The 17,393-nt window shown below is 42.2% G+C and overlaps 2 long non-coding RNA genes across 5 annotated transcripts in view; both read left to right on the top strand.

Annotated features, from left to right (window-relative positions):
- The window catches only part of LOC149323076 (uncharacterized), a 62,682-nt gene extending 50,633 nt beyond the window's left edge, over positions 1 to 12,049 (top strand). For 2 of the 4 annotated variants that reach the window (XR_016272382.1, XR_016272380.1), the window contains 2 exons: positions 703 to 1,142; positions 2,788 to 3,316. This is a non-coding gene — a long non-coding RNA (uncharacterized LOC149323076). Of the gene's footprint in view, positions 1 to 702; positions 1,143 to 2,787; positions 3,317 to 11,963 lie in introns of those variants that run through there. The other 2 variants (XR_016272379.1, XR_016272381.1) reach the window with 2 other exon arrangements.
- Positions 12,050 to 12,112: 63 nt separating this feature from the next.
- On the top strand, positions 12,113 to 16,819 carry LOC149323075 (uncharacterized). Its single transcript, XR_016272383.1, has 3 exons — positions 12,113 to 12,195; positions 12,336 to 12,383; positions 16,419 to 16,819. It is a non-coding gene; the product is annotated as an uncharacterized LOC149323075 (long non-coding RNA).
- The last annotated feature ends 574 nt before the right edge of the window (positions 16,820 to 17,393 follow it).

Below are 17,393 nucleotides of genomic sequence, written 5' to 3'. Positions count from 1 at the left end.
CTTACTGGGCGACTTTGGGCACATCACACACTCTCAGCACCAGAAAACCCTGTGACAGTGTCCTAATGCCTTAGGGTCACCATACGCCCAAAGTGACTTGAAGGCACACAATAACAACAACAGTCAGCAGTATATTTTAAAGACCATCATGGACGTGTTTTAGAAAAAAATAAAAGAAAGAAAAGCATTGGCATAAAACTTGAAAAATTCCAGTTGAAACTGCCTGTGCAAATATCCTTAAAAAGTAACTTTTGAAAGTGACTAGAAACTTACTAGGGTGGGGATTGTGCAGCACTGGAATGGATTATAGGCATATTGGGAGTGTAGCTACAGGGCAAGGGGTTGAGGGTGTTTTCTTCAGTCCCCAAATTCCTAGCATTGCAGTAACTTAAAACTTTAGCTGAGCTTTTAAAACTGTGGTATAGGCAACCAAAGAAAAGGGGCAGGCACAGTGACCAGGGGAATGCAAACACAACAAACAGAAGAGTTTTATTCAATGTTTCATTCTCTATAATGCTAGAAATTTGGGGGCTGAAGGCAATTTCATTGTGGAGGGGGCAAAATACATATGGAGGCAATATCCTAATTTGGGGGGGGGCATAGCTTATAATATAATGCTACCGTTCTATTATTTCCCTCACAAGAACCACAAGATATGTGATATCATTTTGATTTCTTATTATAGATGTTTTCTCTTTACAGATTTCTTTACCCAGAGGGGATGTGGAAGCCATGAGGTGCCACAAGACTTCTCCTCGCCTTCATTTTAAGCTGTGTCTGACAGATCATCCGATCATGTACATCTACCTTCCCTAACCAGGGGTCCTTCAGATGTGTTGGACTACAACCCCCATCATCCACACTGGCTAGGTTGGGTGCCCGGTGGGAGTCATAATCTGACCCCTTTGGAGGACAGGGCAGGTTGACATATAGTCTCCTTCAACAACACTTAGAATCATAGAATCATAGAGGTGGAAGGGACCACAAGGGCCATCCAGTCCAACCCCCCTGCAATGCAGGAACTCTCAATCAAAGCATACATGTTTTAACATCTTTTTTCTGTCTTTCTTTATCTCACTTGCTCATGTGCAGACACATATCTGGAGAATGTAGAAGGTCTTGGGGAACATTCAACGCTGTCGGTGAGTTTTGTCAGTGAAGTCAAACCATCGACTGTTGAGTGTACCCTGTGGCTTTTGCAGACACTGCCAGTGAAGAAAGCAGCAGGCAATGACTTCAGCCAAACAGAGGGGAACAAAGAAATGATTTGCTGCCCCATGTGCTTAGCCAGAGGATCAGTCTATGTAAGGAACATGGTCAAGGAAATAAGAAGGTTTTCTTCAGGCTCATCTGCCTAAAGCAGTTCTGTGTTAAATTGCTTTGTAACTGATGCCTAAAACCTACAATGGCTGGGTTGTTAATTGGCATTCCAAAAGCCACTTAGAATCCCTGTGGCCCTTCCAATGAACATTAGCCAAAGATGTTCATTGGCATTGCAATAGCCATTTGGCTTTCCTATTACTATCTGTGTTAAAACCAACCAGAGAATGACCTAACTAGATATGCACAGAAATGGAATAAAATAGTCTCCAAGGTGATTTAAACTTTGTGGTTGCAAATGTCCAAACAGTATGGGTTAGTTAACTGCATTTTCTCACTTTTGAATTGCTTTTTTAAAAATCCATATTCTTTAAAAGATTACAATTTCTGCCATTTCCAAAGGTGGGAATTATAGTGCATCACATCAGGAGTTGGCGAAGGATGGTATAAAAGATAATGTTGAGGTTGCTGAGGTCAGGCAGAAATTGCAGGGTCTAGATAACTCTAAAGCAATAGTGGCAAAGTGCAACTTCAGATGTTCTCAGACTGCAACTCCCAGAATCCATCACCATTGGCTGTGCTGGCTAAGGCTACTGGGATTCACAGTCCAACAACATCTGGAGGGGCACATAATTCCCACTCCTTAAAGGACCATTCAATACAAAGTCAGAATAAATGCTTAATCTATACTGGTTATTAATCTGTATATGGGTTTAGATTATGGGATTAAGTTTTAGAGCTGCTGTTTCTGTTTATCATTTATTACAGCTATTTATCTATATAGTCATATTTTATATTGTGCTCAGTTCAAAGGAAGCCTACAATAAAAATAAAGACATCTAACTAAAAATATCTCTGGCTGAAAACCAACAGTTCATTATTCAGGAATTATGAGTTTAGGAGTGATAGGAAGATGGTAATTAAGTCAACCTCTGAATAAGGAGACAGTAGTATTGAGAGCTTGCACACATTCTTCCTTCAACTCCCAAATCCAACTCCAAATCCCACAGTCAGCATAACTACTGCTGGCAGATACTTGTAGTCTAAGGAGGAACTTGTCCAAGCTTTGGTAGCAACACCATTTTAAAGAGCTCCTCCATTTATTCCTGTCACATTTTAAGATGTTACATATTCATAGACCCTCTGCAAACTGGAACACCACTGCACTTGGTTCCTACTTTCTAAACCTTCCAAAGAGTAATTGTCCACCTTTGAAAGTTTGACCTTCAGGTTCTCCCCCAAGCTCTGTGGTATTTTAAGGCTTAATATGAGCATGGTCTTTTACAAATGCTTTAGGAAACCTTGCTGTAGAAACTCACCTATCTTCTGGACAAAATTGTAGCACTTTAGAGAGTAACACATTTTAATCTGATGCATCTAATTGAGACATAATCCATGGGAACTACAATAAGATGCAATAAAATCAACTGTCGGTCATTCAACTGTTTGTTGCTTTTGGTGCCACAGTCACCCCTGGCTACTGCCTCTGGAAATCCTTGTATTCGGGATGAAAGTCTGCAAAAACTAGAAAGTCACAATCAACATTCATTCTGTCGGTGGGTTGTGATGTTGGAGGAGAACCTCACTGATCAGTGAATGTAACTGTGGCTGGAAGGAATGCTTGGGCAACACCTTCATGGAGGCTTCAGCGAGATTGTCATGCCTGGTTTAAAGGGGTAAAAGGAATTGTCTTCCCCCACAAATACATGATTGCCATTCCAGCTTCTGTATGTTGTTCCAAAATGGTCCTGCATTTTCTGTATAACTTTAAGATTTCTCCTCTAGCCATGGAGCAGAGCTAGGAAATGTTCCTTTAGGAGGGACTATACTTCCCAAAATCTCTAGCCAGCATGGATGGGAGACTTTATGATAGCATCATAGAATCATAGAGAGTTAGAAGAGACCACAAGGGCCATCCATTCCAACCCCCTGCCATGCAGGAGCTCTCAATCAAAGCATTTCAGCCCCTGTTTAAAGACCTCCAAAGAAACACTCTCCAAGGGAATGTGTTTCACTGTCAAACAGCTCTCACTGTCAGGAGGTTCCTCCTAATGTTGAGGTGGAATCTCTTTCCTGTAGCTTGCATCTATTGTTCCGGGTCCTATTCTGTGGAGCAGCAGAAAACAAGTTTGCTCCATCCTCAGTATGACACCCCTTCAAATGCTTAAACAAGGCTATCATGTCATCCCTTAACTGTCTCTTCTCCAGGCTAAACATACCCAGCTCCCTGAGTGGTTCTGCATAAGCCATGGTTTTCAGCCTAAGTTGTGCCTCATAGGGCATAGGGATGTTATAGTTCAAAAAGGAACTTTCCCTACCTTTGATTAGAGATGTGGCACTGGAGAAGAGTGCTGAGGATCCCGTGGACAGCCCAAAAGACAAATAGGACCTAGAGCAGATCAAGCCAGAAATCTCCCTGGAAGCCAAGATGATTTAACAGGCTGTCGTACTTTGGTTACATCATAAGAAGGCACGGCTCATTGGAAAAACAATGCTAGGAAAAGTGGAGGGAAGTAGAAAGAGAGGAATGCTGCATACTAGGTGGATGGACTCTATTGAAAGGGTCATGGGTATGAATTTACAGGAGCTAAGCAGAGTAGTGGAGGACAGGGAGTCTTGGACATGTCTCCTCCATGGGGTTGCCATGGTTTGAGATGGACTCGAGGGCAGTAAATAACAGATGAGGAAGAGGCAGGCAGGGCTGGAAGTAATACTGTCCTACTCAGTGTTGAGACAGAATGCAGGCAAAATAACATCAGGTGGCCAGTTTCATGTGATTCAGGGAAAGGGGCTGGTTTCCTAATGGTTGTTTTTAATAAATGCCACTTGAGCAGGCAACTGTCATCCAAAAGGCCAAAGAGCAAGATTGCAGAACGCTTTCTCCATGACCCATTTGGATGATCAAAATATTCCTCAGGTTTTCCACCTAAACAGTAGGAAGAACATCTTGACAGTAGAAGCTGGTAGACTGCAGAATAAACTCCTTGGGTGGGGTGGGGGTCTCTCTTTCTGTGGAGGCCTTTAAACAGAGGTCAGATGTCCATTTCTTGACAGTGTTGTAGTTAGTCCTTATGGCCTCTTCCAATACAATAATTCTATATCTACTGGCAATACAGTTCATAGTTGCAGTTTCTGGTCCTCTAAAACAGAGGTGAGAACCTTGCAGCCTTCCAGATATTGTTTATAGTTTTTTGTGGCTTTTCAGGCTCTGTGGCCATGTTCTGGAAGAGTTTATTCCTGATGTTTCACCAGCATCTGTGGCTGGCATCTTCAGAGAAATGTCAGGAATAAACTCTTCTAGAACATGGTCAGATAGCCTGAAAAACCCACAAAAAACTATGGATGCTGACCACGAAAGCCTTCGACTTCACTTCCAGATATTGTTAGAGGACAACTCCAGCATTTTTTTTTCACCAGTGGTTATGAAACCAGGTCCACTGGTAGTCAACAATCCAACAACAGCTAGAAAGCCCATGATTCCCATCCTGGCTCTAATAATATCCTAGGTCCAAAACACTTCAGAAATAATCCAATTTCAGATTGCTTCAACTGCCATGGCTCAGTGCTGGGGAATCCTGGGAACTGTAGTTTGTTGTGGCACCACCAGACCTCTCTGACAGAGAAGGCTAGATGCCTTACAAAACTACAGTTCCCACAATTCCCTAGCACTGAGCCAGGGCAGTTAAAGCAGTCTGAGACTAGATTATTTCTGCAGTGTGGTACAAGTTTAGTATCCCACATTGGAAATGCTTAGGATCAGACGTATTTCTATTTTGGATTTTTTTCCCTTCAGATTTTGGAATGCTTGTATTTACAGAGACATAATGGGACATAATGAGGCTGGAAAGAAACTGAGGATCTGTGAAATGGCAGGAATCCAAGAGTAGTACTTGACACAAATCTACATCTCACAGTTCCTCACGTCTCTCTCCAACCTTGGAAATATATTATAGGCATTTAGCTCAATTTTATTTATTTATTGGAGTATTTCAGATTTTATAATTCCCAATAAAGGATACACAACCTGTACATTATTTGCACCCTGACACAATGGATTCTGGATATGTACTATAGAACAAAACTGATCAGCACCTAATTTGTATTGACTTATTTCTGCCATTGCTCTTCTAGAGAAAGATCTTTCTCTTTAGAAGCAGAGGCTGAGAGAGGGGGGTTTTGTCTCATTTTTCAATACTACAACTAAAACAACAAAAAAAGTAATTTCCAAGTTCTTCTAAGAAGTGTTGGCACAGCTTGGAATATCACATACTACAGGACTTCGTCGTATGAGATGTCAACAATTATTAATGAGGAAGAACATACATGTTAAAGGCTGCAGCAGTTTGCATTTGCCTGAGTCTACAGGGAAGGGCAAGATTCTGTCAGAGAGCTGATGTGAAGATCGTAAGGATAGTCAAAGGCTCTCGTGGCCGACATCCATATTTTTTGTGGGTTTTTCGGGCTATGTGGCCATGTTTTAGAAGAGTTTATTTCTGCCTAAGAGATGCCAACCACAGATGCTGGTGAAATGTCAGGAAGAAACTCTTCTAGAACATGGCCACATCACCTGAAAAAACCCACAAAAAACTATTGTAAGGATACCTTCTGCCCTAGGGATGATGCATGTTTTTTTGCGAAGGTCTGACCTATAGATGTCTTGCCAGGTTGAAGTACTTACTGAAAATAGGCACTGTTGTATGTTTTTGAAATTGTATATATGTTTGCTATATATGCAGGATCATCATGTGCAAATAAAAAGTGAAGAGTAATTACAAACAGGGCCCATTGTCTTTGTTTTAAAAAGTTTTATTGTAAAGCCACCTTTATTTTGATAACTTTGTTGCAACCAAACAGTCGTTTTCCAGAACTTTTCTGAAATGATAAGGAATTTAAGCATAAAAAACCCTGTGCATCCAAGTCTGTAATTTGCATCCAACAAAAAGTCACTTCCAAACAATTGCACCTAACAGAGGCTAATCTAATGTAACCTGTATGCATGCACCCATTTGCTTGTAAATTTCATGAAACTCCACTGTCCTTGGAAGCTAAGCAGGGTCAGCCCTGGTTCATTACTTAGATGAGAGATTGCCATAGGATCTCAGATGCTTCCTATTTCAGAGGAAGGATCCGGCAAAACATTATTATTAATTTATTATTATTATCCATGCTTAAAAGCAACATGCCCTCCCATGGACTGGGCCCTCGTAAGAATCAGTCACTTTGTGTCAGTGTTAACATCATTACAGTTATGGAAAGTATTTCAGCTGTGTTACATTCATAACTTTAAGCCAGAAGCTTTAATAACTATAGTTGCATTCATTCATACTTGCTTCATTCTTCGTCTCTATCTCCTTCTCCTCTGTTCCTGGTGTTGGGGGATTCTGGGAATTACAATCCAAAAGGAAACTTTTCCAACATGGGTTTCAGAGAAAGAAGTCATGCCAGATAAACCTTATCTCTTTTTTTGATAAAATCACCAGCTTGTTAGATGAAGGGAATGCTGTGGATATAGTATATCTTGATTTCAGTAAGGCCTTTGACAAAGTTCCCCGTGATATTTTTGCAAATAAGCTAGTGAAATGTGGGCTAGACAAGGCAACTGTTAAGTGGATTTGTAACTGGTTGACCAGCCGAACCCAAAGAGTGCTCAACAATGGCTCCTTTTCATCCTGGAGAGAAGTGACCAGTGGGGTCCCACAGGGCTCTGTCCTGGGCCCAGTGTTATTTGACATCTTTATCAATGACCTGGATGACAGAATTGGGAGCATACTTATCAAATTTGCAGATGACACCAAATTAGGAGGAGTAGCTAATACCCCAGAGGACAAGATCAAGATTCAAAATGACCTGAACAGACTAGAAAACTGGGCCAAAGCTAACAAAATGAAATTCAACACGAAGAAATGTAAGGTACTGCACTTAGGGCAGAAAAATGAAATGCACAGATATAGGATGGGGGACACCTGGCTGAATGAAACTACGTGTGAAAGGGATCTGGGAGTCCAAGTAGACCATAAGTTGAACATGAGTCAACAGTGCGATGCGGCAGCTAACAAGGCCAAGGCGATTTTAGGCTGCATCAATAGAAGCATAGTGTTTAGATCAAGGGAAGTAATAGTCCCACTCTATTCTGCTTTGGTCAGGCCTCACCTGGAATACTGTGTCCAGTTCTGGGCACTACAATTTAAAAAGGACATTGAGAAACTGGAGCGTGTCCAAAGGAGGGCAACTAAAATGGTGAAGGATCTGGAAACTGTCCTATGAGGAAAGACTTAGGGAGCTGTGGATGATTGGCCTGGAGAAGAGAAGGTTGAGAGGTGATATGATAGCCCTGTTTAAATATTTGAAGGGATATCATATTGAGGAGGGAGCAAGCTTGTTTTCTGCTACTCCAGAGACTAGGACCCGGAGCAATGGATGCAAGCTGCAGGAAAAGAGATTCCACCTCCACATTAGTAGGAACTTCCTGACAGTAAGTGCTGTTCGACAGTGGAACACACTTCCTCGGAGTGTAGAGGAGTCTCCTTCCTTGGAGGTCTTTAAACAGAGGTTGGATGGCCATCTGTCGGGGATGCTTTGATTGTGATTTCCTGCATGGCAGGGGGTTGGACTGGATGGCCCTTGCGGTCTCTTCCAACTCTACGATTCTATGATTCTATGATAATTCAGAGCCTGAACAGACAGGGCAAAATAAAGCTGCTTTGGGTCTCTTTGGAGTTATGCTGTTTAAATGACACACACATCTTAAGAGGCCAGAAGCTGCACCAAAGCTGCACTCCAGACTTTAGGACTGGAGCGTGGCTTTGCACGGCTTCCATCCTCTTAGGACGCATGCAGCATTTAAACAGCATACCTCCAAAGTGACCTGAAGCAGTTTTATTTTGGCCTGTCTGTTCAGGCCCTGTTGGTTTCAATGACAGCATAGTGTTCCTTGGTCTGGGTCCATCCCCACACCTTAATGGTGCTATGAAAAAGGTTAGTGCTTACAGTGGCAGAGGCGCCCACCCTGTGCCAGGTTCTGCTCTGCTCAGTTTCAAAGGCAGAAAACCAGAGGAAACCAAATTGTTGCCCTTCTTATTTTGGACAACTCCCATCAGCATGTGGGCATGCTTGCATGAGCTGATGGGAATTGTAGTCCACATCTGGAGGGCATCAGGTTGCATACCCTCCAACTGTTCTGCTTTGGCAGGAACAATCCCAGTTAACCCTCTGTAGTCATCCCCCCAATATAATAAATTGGTATCAAATAGTAAGTTTGTTTATCCTACAGTTCCATGTACTTGCTTATTTCCTGTATTTAATTTAAATAAAATTCAGTGTCGCTTACTGCAACTTGTCTGTGAAATGTCGAAAGGTATGAGAAGTTGGCCATGTGCCCTGACCTAAACACAGCAAAACTGAACAGTGAAGGATAATAAATCGATGGACAAATTGCTGGTGATTCTTGACTGAATGTCACAGTGGCATAATAGCAGTTAAAAGCTCTGAGGAAGAGTCCTGAATTCCAATCTTCTGGCCATAAAGCTGACCTTTTTGCCTTGAACCCCTCACTGTCTCCCAGTTGAAAGACCTTGCAGGGTGAAAAGGGTGTTGAGGGAGAAAAGACAATGTAAACCAACTTTAAGACATAAAATAAAAATAAAATACCTTCCTGATCCCAAATAAAAATGATTGATTCCCTTAGTATGGAAGGTGTTTATGGTGAGACCTTGAGGAGAGTCGAGAAACAAAAGACCCTAGAAAAGGTTGATTTCTTCTGGGCCAAAAATATGTTTTACTCCAAGCACCCAAAATAATAATAATAATAATAATAATAATAATAATAATAATAATTCCTTCCTAGTATTCCATCCAATAAGAGCCAGTGTGGTGTAGTGGTTTGAGCGTTGGATTACAACTCTATAGAGACCAGGGATCAAATCCCTGCTGGGCCATGGAAACCTATTGGTTGAGCTTGGGAAAGTCGCACTCTCTCAGCCTCACAGAAAGGCAATGGCAAACCTCCTCTGAACAAATCTTGCCAAGAAAACCCCATGATCGGTTTGCTTTAGGGTCGCCGTAAGTCAGCAAGGACTTGAAGGCACACAAAAACAACAACAGAAATAGAATTTTAAAATATAGCCGCGTTAATCTGTAGAATCAATATTTTGTAGCACCTTTGAGACTAACTGAAAGAAAGAAGTTAGCAGCCTGAGCTTTTGCAGACTTCAGTCTACTTCCTCCAATGCATTTGGTGGAGTGGAAGCCAGGTAAAGACCTAAAATGTGCAAAGTACTCTTGCAGACAGATGGAAATAAGAATAAACTAATGTTAAGCCTTAGTCCCACTTATTACTTATAATTTAATTTGAACAAATCGTAATATGAAAAGGCAAAAATACATTTTAGAGAAACACAAAAAGTTAAGCATTAGCAGTGGCATTGAAGTTAAACACACAAAAAACACTAGGAGAAGGACTCAAAGACACAACAGCATTCCATCCATTAGGTTTGTGAGAATGAACCCAAGAAAGTTTGAGAAAAATGTGGCCAGAAGCTTCCGACTTTTGTTTATTTATTAGTTTGTGCCTCAGTATTTGTTTATTCATTCATTCATTTGTCAATGTTTATGATGTTTTAAAATGTATACCACCTTTGAAGGGATGATAGAGCTTTAGAAAACATACACATGGAAGTTGTGAGGTGTGTGTATGAGAATGTGCCCACAAACCTCCTCTGAAGCAACCTTGCCACGAAAACCCCCATGATGGGCTTCCCTTAGGGTTTCCATGACTGAAAAATAAAAAAGACACACAGCAACAAGATATAGCTGTGTTAGTCTGTGGAATCAGCATCTAGAGAGATTTTGTGGCCTCTTTGAGACTCATTGAAAATGAAGTTGGCAGCATGAGCTTTCCTAGACTTCAGTCCAACAAATGCATCTGAGGAAGTAGACTGAAGTCTCGAGGAAAGCTCCTGCTGCCAACTTCTTTCTTCCAGTGAGTCTCAAAGGAGCCATAAGATCTCTCTACATACAGATTCTACAGACTGACATGGCTATATCTAAATATACTACAGTGTATTACAGTATACTACAGTATACAGTACACTAAATATTATCTGAAGAAGTAAAGACTGAAGTCTAGGAAAGCTGCTGCCCATTTTCTTTTTTTCAGTGAGTCTCAAAGGGGGCTACAAGAAGTTCTCTCTACAGAGCAACATGAGCGCATGATCTTATGACAGACTGCTTGCCCTGGTGGTGCAGTGGTTAAATGCCTGTATTGCAGCCATTCTCTCAAAACCACAAGGTTGCGAGTTCAAGACCAGCAAAAGGGCCCAAGCTGGACTCAGGCTTGCATCCTTCCGAGGTCGCTAAAATGAGTACCCAGACTGTTGGGGGCAAATTAGCTTACTTGCTGTTCACTGCTAATGATCTTTGGAAAAGCGGTATATAAACAAAACAAATTATATTATTATTTATTATCAATGCATATACTTTTTGAACTGGTGTTTTTAAATTTTGTTATGATGACATTTTATTAATGTTTATCATTTTTTTATTGGTGGTTTTAGATGGTACTCTGTGGGCGGGCTTTTATTTGTCATTTTGGACAGTTTTGCTCTGTGGAGTGCTGATGGCACTCTGTAAATAAAAGTGATGATGATTTCTTTAAATACTTGAAGGGATGTCATATTGAGGAGGGGGCAAGCTTGTTTTCTGTTGCTCCAGAGAATAGGACCCAGAGCAATGGATGCAAGCTCCAGGAAAAGAGATTCCCCCTCAACATTAGGAGGAACCTCCTGACAGTAAGGGCTGTTTGACAGTGGAACACACTCCTTCCTTGGAGTCTAGTGGAGTCTCCTTCCTTGGAGGTCATTAAACAGAGGCTGGATGGACATCTGTGGAGGATGCTTTGATTGAGAGTTCCTGCATGGCAGAAGGGGGTTGGACTGGATGGCCCTTGCGGTTTCTTCCAACTCTCTGCTTCTGTGGTGATGATGATATAAAGCAGTTGGAAAACCCAGGCTTTCCAAATGCAGAGGACCTTTGCCTTGGTGTCCAAGGGGGCTTTGTTTGCACCCCCCTTGCCCCCTCCCCTCCTTCCCTGGAGGGAAAGCCAGACCACTGGCTCCAGAAAAGTGTGGGGAGGAGACCTCCTGACGCCTCCCCTGCTTGCCTTTGGCTACTAGGGGCTGGGATGGACTTAAAAGCAACAGCCCCAGAGAGGTCTCACCAACCACCACCTCACCATACAAAGCTTGGCTGAAGCCCTACTGAAGGAATCCAGGAAGGGATTTCGTTTTGTGTCTCAAAAGTCCTGTCTCTTCTCCTTGCAAGGCCATTCAACTGGGAGACAGTCCAAGGTAACAAAGAGGTCAGCTTTATGGCCAGGGGAGGATTGGAACCCAGGACTCACTCTTGACTTTTAACCTCGACACAGTCAAGAATCGCCACTTCTTTTGTCCCTTTATCCTAAAGAAAGGACAGGGGAGGATGGCTTTCCAGTTATGGAAAGACTACTTCCAGTTGGCCAAAGTGGTGGAAGAGATGCGCAACGGGGAGATGATGGGGATGGAGATAGAGGAGGACCAAAGGGGACCACAGCTGGCTGAAGCCAGGCGCCCAGAGGAGCATCCAGCCATCATCTCCTGCTCCTTCTGCAGGCAGAACGGGGAGTCCAGCCAAGTGTACACCTCTCACCGTCTGAAGGACGAGTCCGGGAGGGTCCAGTGCCCGATCCTGAGGAACTACACCTGCCCCCAGTGCGGGGCTACTCAGGAGCAGGCCCACACTCGCCGCTTCTGCCCCCAGACCCAGCGGGGCTACGTCTCTGTCTACACCAGCAGCATCCGCAACTCCGCTGGCAAGAAGAAGAAGAAGAGCAAGAGCAGGAAGGTAGGGCAGCAGGGATCTTGGGGATGATGGGACTCTCTCTCCCTGGCACTCCAAAAGACAAGATAAGTTGGGTTTTCTCTCATAAGGTTTGGGTGGTTTGGGGGATGATGGGCCTCAAATGATCTTTTCTCTCTCTTAAGATTTGAAAGCACCATCCTTGGCCTTGCAGTGGCTCTTCTGACCTGTTGGTAAGTCTTTGCAGTGGATACTTTTTACAAGACTTTCTACTTTTGGGGTTGCCTTTCAAGTCGTTTCCAACTTATGGCGGGGTTTTTTGAGGCTGAGAGAGTGTGGCTTGCTCGAGGTCTCCTTCAAAGATCAGATCTCTCCACATACTGACTCTACAGACTAACGCGGCAATGTCTTTGAGAGATAAAGCCATGTTAGCCATGCAGAGAGCTCTTGTAGCACCTTTGAGACTCACTGGAAGAAAGAAGTTGGCAGCAGTAGATCTAGCAGTAGATCTCTCCAAATGCATCTGAGGAAGTAGGCTGAAGTCTATGAAAGCTCCTGCTGCCAACTTCTTTCTTTCAGCGAGTCTCAAAGGTGCTGCAAGATCTCTCCACATTCCACATACGCCTCAAGATCTGATCTTGTGAGCCACCTTGGCTCACTTTTGGAGAAGAAAGGCAGCTTAGAAGTGAAATAAATAAAATAAATAAGGTTCCCCAGAGTCACAAAGAATCAAACCCAGGTCTCCACAGAGTTGCGGCTTTAATACCCTACACCACGGTGCCTCTATACTTGTGTGCCTTCAAGTGGTTTCCGATTGATGGAGACCCAAGGTGTTTTCCTGAGGCTGAGAGAGTGTAACTCACCCAGGCTCACCCCGTGGGTTTCCATGGCTGAGCTGAGAGTCAAACCCTGGGCTCCAGAGGCCTATTTTTATTCTCAGTCCACGACACCATGCTTTCTCACAGCATTTATGTTTTGTGCCTTTTCCGACTTGTGGCGACCCTAAGGCCACCGTGGGGTTTCCTTGGCATGGTTCTTCAGAGGGGGTTTGCCATTGCCATCCTTTGAGGCCGAGAGAGTGTGACTTGCTCAAGTGGGTCTCTGTGGTTGAGTGGAGATTCGAACCCTGCTCACCAGAGTCCTAGTCCAGTGCTGAAACCATTACACCACACTGCTTCTATACTCCTTACAGTCTCCTTATCATTTCAGCCCTCAAGAGGTGCAGTGGATCCCAGGAGATTGTGGAGGCTATGATTTAGATATTAGAGAGAGAGAGAGTGAGTTAAATTTTATTAAGATTTTGTTTGGCTAAATTGTCAAGTTTATTTCTTTATAGAGGAAATAACATGATAAGATAACCAAGACTGTAACAATAAGATTTTTAACAGTGAATGTTTTTTGGCTTGGCTTTTTTAAAATTCTTAGGAAACACATTAAGACATTAATAGGAATCTTAAGGAGTATTTAGATTACTTAAATATTCAAGCTATCTGTATCAAAATTACTTTGCTGTTAAAGAAGTAAAATTAAGAGGAGGAATATGAATCTCTAAAGGCCCAGCTGAAATTTTAAGTTCACGAAGGAGGATTTCATCAGAAAGCAGTCTTTTTCTTTGAGAGGCAATGGCTACATTTTGCCAGACCTTGCTAAACCTGATAAGGATCCTAGGAGCCAGCTTGGTGTGTGGTGGTGCCAGTGTTTTAGTTCCAGGGAAAGGTAATGGCAAACCTCTCCTGAACAGATCTTGTCAAAACTTGAAGACACAAATACTAAATACCATGGCTCCAGTACTTGCTACTTTATGAATCTGGCTGCAACACACCAACATTTGTGCCAGAATAGGAATTGTTACTCTGCAAAGGGCAAGACTGTTGCTTTTTTTCTGGTCCAACAGGTTTAGCACATCCTCCTGCAAACACACACCTAGATTATTCCTACTATATTATATCAGGGGGGATTCTAGGAAGGCCACGAAAACCCTCTTTAAAAGACATTTTGCTGCCTGAGAAGGAGAACCCACTTCCTCAAGTGGAGATGCACACAAATCAGTCCCATCAAAAGTCTGCAAAAAGATTTGTACTGCTGCTTGGTGGCCTTTACTTTTCCACTGCAAAGTACACTTGTCCCTCCATATTTGCTAGGGTTAGGGGCACAAGACCCCCATGATTATGGAAAAACTGCAAATAACAAAAATGCCGTGTTTTTACTTGAGAGGACACCTCTCTAGGGATCTCTAGTTCCTCCAGTGCAACTCTGTGGGCAACATCTGCCAAACACTGACTGACCATAGAACTGTGGTGGAAGAGCTACAAATGCCTAGCAGAGTATTCTCTAGGAATCTCTAGGTCTTTCAGTGCAACTTTTAGTTAAAGCTGACCATAGAGTTGCACTAGAGGACCTAGATATTCCTAGAGAGAAGAGATTCCTAGAGAGGTGTTCACTCAGATAAGAAGAACCGTGTTTATTTGTGTTTTTTGCACATTCATGGGGTCCTATGCCCCTTGCCACAGTGAATGTGGAGGAGCCGCTGTATTACATTTGAAAACAGGAGTAGGAGGACTTGGTTACTGTTTTGACACACTTTAACTGCCAGCAGCCCTAGGTGGCATAGGCAGTGCTGGGCATTGCAGGCCCACAATATCTGGAGGGCAATACAATTGCCAGCCCAATTTTTAAAAAAGAATCCACACAATAATTTTAGCAGCCCTCAAACTCTTCCTTTCAAAATATAGGATGAACAGAGATGGCAAAACCCATGCCCTGAGTCTAGGCATGGTTCATACAGACCCAGCAGTGAAAGAAAGAGGGGAGTTTGTGAGTGAAAACAATAGGGTAGCGTATGTTAATTAGAATCATAGAGTTGGAAGAGACCACAAGGGCCATCCAGGTCAACCCCATTCTGCCATGCAAGAACTCACAATCAAAGCACCTGCGACAGATGGCCATTCAGGCTCTGTTTAAAGACCTCCAAAGAAGGAGATTCCACTACACTCCAATGGAGTTTGTTCCACTGTTGGACAGCCCTTACTGTCAGGAAGGTTGAGCTGGAATCTCTTTTCCTGGAGCTTGCATCCATTGTTCCGGGTCCTAGTCTCTGGAGCAACAGAAAACAAGCTTGGTCCCTCCTCAAAGTAACATCCCTTCAGTTATTTAGTTTTGGTAATCTGGAGGTGACCTCTGGATTTAGTGAAGGTAGTGATTAGTTTCACTTCCCCTTGCTTCCACTGATTGAAATTATTTTTATTATAGACTGTGATTCTACCTTGAGATTTAAAAGGAAATTTGTGCAAAATATCTCTACACATCAACTCAAAGGTTAGCCCCTTGAGTTCAATGGAGCGTATAGTGTTTGCAGCCTTATAATTGCTTTCTTCCATTGTGTTGAAATGTGTAATAATAACGTTTATTTTAACAAGGAATTAGCAGAAGGTTCCTGAATTCGAGGAGGTTCCTGAGTTGGAAGAGGTTCCTTGAATTAGATTAGCAGGAGGTTCTTCAATTAGAGGAGGTTCCTCAATTAGATTAGCAAAATTCACAGGCAAGCGGTCGTCACTGCGCTTTCTTTGCTGGTACACAGTCCCAAGAGGTATTTATTCTGACAGTGTGAAGGAACCCATGGCCAACAAGGCCATACTGACAGCATGCTGTGCAAACTGAGGATGATTCTAAGAACACTTGGGGATTGTGCAGGTGGGACACCAGGGTCCTCAGAAGACACCAATATGAAGGGTTCCTAGAGGGTCTGATCTCATTCAATATCATCTCATTCAGCTACTATATTGAGGGCTTCAGAGAAGATTTTTAGTGCAATAGATCTTATCATATGTGAAGTTCAGGGCTCCTATGATTCTGTGTTTCTATGAAAAGAAATCCTCATACAGGAGAAGAATTCTAGCCTGTACCATAAAATGTCAGTTCCCTAGGTGGAAGGGTCCCTTTTATGGACTATTCAGTCATCTGAGTCCCATTTGGGTCCCACTTGAGTCTAATGTACTACAGTCTAGAACAATGGCTTCCAAACTTTGGTCCTCCAGGTGTTTTGGCCAAAGTGACGGGAGATTCTTGGAGTTGAAGTCCAAAATACTCAGAAGACCCAAGTTTGGGTACAACTGGTCTTAGAAGCAGGCTTACTTTGCTGATATGAATATGAGATCTGAGTTAAACCTGTATGCGATCTAGGAATAATAATTATAATTGTCTTTTAAGGAGGAAATAATAAATGTTATTGAAGTTCTGTGTATTTATCATTTTCTTTATCATCTTCACAGCTGTAACACATCTATCATTCCTCCTGGAGTTTGGGGAGATTCCAGTTTTAATAACTCATCCATATTGACTGATGTGGCACATAAAAGACACATACTTGAAGGACAAATTTTGTACACATCACATGTGATGCCCTGCAATGAATTTTCTCAGCATTTGCACAACCAATGCACTTCAAACTATTTCTGTTTTTCATCGCTCTTCTTGAATAATGTTACAGACAAATTCTACCTTATATCCCAAGCCACTAGTCAAAGTCCTACTGTATTTTCTTTGTTTACTGTTATTTTAATGCATATTTGTTTTACTAGTGTTTTTCTTGGCCATCTTTGTTGGTTTTTAATATGGTCAATGTTATTTATTTGTTATATGGTTGTTGTTATTGTTATTTATTTGGTTAATATTCTTTGTTGTGTAAGTTAATTTTTGTTATTCTATAAATACAAATACAGAGTATTTTTTCTTTTAAAATTGGTGTTGTGTAGTTGTTTTTTTATGAGGACACTGCCAGAAATTTAAGAATCCTAAATGAGGCATTTTTATAGGTGTGGATTACAAAACACAGACACATGTTATAAAAACATCAAAGCCAACAGTGTGCAAAGCAGCAGATTCCATCTGATTTTGGAAGCTAAGCAGGGCCTGCCCTGGTTGCTACTTGGATGGGAGCCTGCCAATAAATGCCAGTTGGTGTATTTCAGAGGAAAGAACTGGCAAAACCACTTCTGAATATTTCTTGCCTAAGAAAATCCTACAAAATTTATTGGGTCACCATAAGTCAACAGGTGACTTGAAGGCATATGCACACACAAGCTATTTAAAGTTCTGCTGATTTAAGTTTGGAGAAATATTAAGTACATCATGTTTAAAAGCTACTGTATTGGAATCCTTGATATTTAAAGGTGTTCTGGTTTTATCTTATGTCCAAAAAACCTGCAGAAATCATCCAGTTTGACACTACTTTCACTGGCCTGGCT

This window comes from Sceloporus occidentalis, unplaced genomic scaffold (genome assembly GCF_023333645.1).
Source record: "Sceloporus occidentalis isolate IW3139 unplaced genomic scaffold, rSceOcc1.0.p SCAF_1, whole genome shotgun sequence".
NCBI classification, from domain to species: Eukaryota; Metazoa; Chordata; class Lepidosauria; order Squamata; family Phrynosomatidae; genus Sceloporus; species Sceloporus occidentalis.
The sequence above is the reverse complement of the archived record's forward strand: the minus strand, read 5'-3'. Positions and strand labels throughout refer to the sequence as shown.